Genomic DNA, 2,961 nt, shown 5'->3' with positions numbered 1-2,961 from the left:
AGAACAAATCCAAAGCCTTCCATTTGTCTCCAAACTCAGTGAAAAAGAATGACGTAACTTCGTCATTGCTTCCCTTCCTATTCCCTCCGTCCGCTACATCCCATGGCTTCCTCCCTGATGACCTTTGGTGAAACTTGCCTACCCTTCTCCATCCGTTACCCTGATCCATCACGCACACCAAGAAACACAAAGCAGAAAAAAAAACACAACCGTTAGAGAGAGGAGAGAGTTTCTCTCTCTAAACCCATGTTAACCTCTTGCTGCTGATAATGTAGTGTATAAGTACTAGTAGTATATTGGGTCAATAGTTTAATGAATATTATATACAATTAAAAAAAATTCTAACAAACTTTACTATAAAAACAAAGAGGCATAATTGAAATATATTTTACCTCTAACTAAAATACAACTTTTTTAAATTTCAAATATATTATACCTAAAATATATTTTTCAAACTAAAATACAACTTTTTTAAATTTCAAAAAAAGGAGGCATAATTGAAATATATTTTACCTTAAATATATTTATATATTTTATTCTTCATCTAAAATGACGTAGTTTTGACAAGTTAAAAAAAAATCAATTTATCGTTTCAAAATTTTATTAATTTAATAGTTTAACCGGTGCATCGGCATCACCAAACCAATTACAACTATGGTGTTATAACTTTATCGAATTGTTTTATTCTTTGATTCACGATCTAATTGATCTGACAGGTCGATTTTAACAGGGTTTCAGAACATTGATTATAATAGAACAATATGAAAATTTAATTATTGATTAATAGACTACTCGACATTATAATTATTGATTAGTCAAAATTTATTTGATTATAAGGAAGGTTTGAGATTAAATTGTTGTCTTCGCTTAATCATGTGCAATTAAGAGGAAAGAGAAATCATTAGTCAAAATTTAAAAATATCATTTAATGTCAACCATAAAATATAAATCTAATGGTTGTTATTAAATTCTCACATTCGCATATAACTTACTCATTCTCATTTAATATGTTTTATATATGAGGACATATATAGTGAGAATGAGTAAGTCAAATGAGAATGTGATGAATAAGAACCATTAGATTTAAAAAGGAAAGTTTGAGATTAAATTGTTATTTTCGCTAAATCATGTGCCATTAAGAGGAAGAAGAAATTATTAATATCATTTAATCTCAACCATTAAATATAAATCCAAAGATTGTTATTAAATTATCACATTCTCATATAACTTACTCATTCTCATTTGATATATTTTATTAAACAATTTTTAAAATTTTTAGAATTAAAGGATAATTAAAAAATTTATTCATTCTAAGACGTTAATTTTTAGAATAAAATTCCCCTGTATGAAAAAATTATTTAAAATTTTAAAAGTTAAAGGGTAATTAAACAATTTTTAAATTTTTTTAAAAATAACAAGGACTATAACTTTATGCATAAAAATTTGTAGGGACCAAAATATGTTATTTTTTTAATAGGGACTAAAAATAAAATTTAAAATGTTTATAAGTGCCAAAAACATATTTAAACCTAATAAAAAATATATTATTTCGACTAATGCATAGACATTTTAAACAAAATATAGTTGCAAAAATAGTCCATGCAGTGATCATATCCTTTTGCATGGTTTCTTCATGTTTTTCAACAACCTTTCTCACCAAGCAATGGTAGACCATTTTTTGACATATGCCTTAGGCGCATGTGCCATATCCTTGTGCATTGTGTTTGATCTTTTACTTCATTTACAACTACTTTTTAGAAAGGCATATTAGTTTGGGGGGACAAGCTTTTCCTTTATCTCATATAGTCTAGCAGTCAATACTTTAGCCATCAACTTATATAAATAACTAACCAAAGAAATAAGCCTAAAATCACTTAGCTGAACATGAGATTTAACCTTTGGGATCAAAGTTACCAAGTAAGAAGAAAAGGAACAGGGTAGGGAAGCAAATCGATGAAATTGATACATAATCCTAACTTGCTCCCTAAATAAAATCCAAAACCTTCTAAGAAATGAGAAGAGCCCATTGAGTCATCACCCCTCCAAAAATTCGACTAACCATTAGAAACAAGAATCTTATTCAACCTACTAGAGGCACCACCATTGAGCTAAAACCAAGTGAACTTCCTACTTACAAGGGAGAGATCAATAAATTCCATTTGAGAAATAAAGTTAGCAAAATCCAAACATTCAACATTCCCAAAAGGAATAGAGGAACCTCGACCCCATAACTTTTCATTAGGAAAGCAGTGAGGATAAAAGTCACTAAGAGCACAACAAATATCACCTCCCAACTTGTCTTTACATGAATAGTGTAATACCCCAACTTTAGTTATTTCCTTTTAATTGAATTTATATTATTTTATTTGATTAATTTGAGTGATATATGTGATTTATTAGATTAATATGGGAGGGTAGAGATTTATTTATAATTATTGTTAAGTATTTAATTAATAATAGAAAATTAGAGATATTTTAGAGTTGAGAGAAAAATAAAGTTTTTATTAAAATTAAGGAGTAAGAAGGGGAATTGAGTAAGAGCTGAGGGTGTGGTGAGATTATTTGAGATAACTGAATTAGAGTAATATTTTAATTTAAATAATAAAATACTAAAAAATATTTTTTTAGAAAAATAGAAAGAATGAGGGCGGGAGAATAATTGAGGGGTGAAAGGAGAATGGATCAAATTAGGTTAAATAAATAGTTAAGTTGAGGGGAACTTTAGCCAGATCGTGAAATTTTGGAAAAAGATGCAAAAGACTTGAAGTGATTGTGGGAAGGAACAAAGAGGAAATTCCAAAGGCCAAAAGCTGCTTAGATCAATAGTTTCGAGGTAAGGGGAGAATATTTATATATGAGTAGCTCAACACAAGGATAGTGAGGGTTCCTTACCTTTCAGTCTTCTCCTTTTTCTTTTATTTGTGTTTGATGTTTCTGGCCAAAAAGGATTTGGACAAAAAC

Source organism: Vicia villosa, linkage group LG7, assembly GCF_029867415.1.
Source record: "Vicia villosa cultivar HV-30 ecotype Madison, WI linkage group LG7, Vvil1.0, whole genome shotgun sequence".
Taxonomy (NCBI): Eukaryota; Viridiplantae; Streptophyta; class Magnoliopsida; order Fabales; family Fabaceae; genus Vicia; species Vicia villosa.
Note: the sequence above shows the minus strand (reverse complement) of the source record.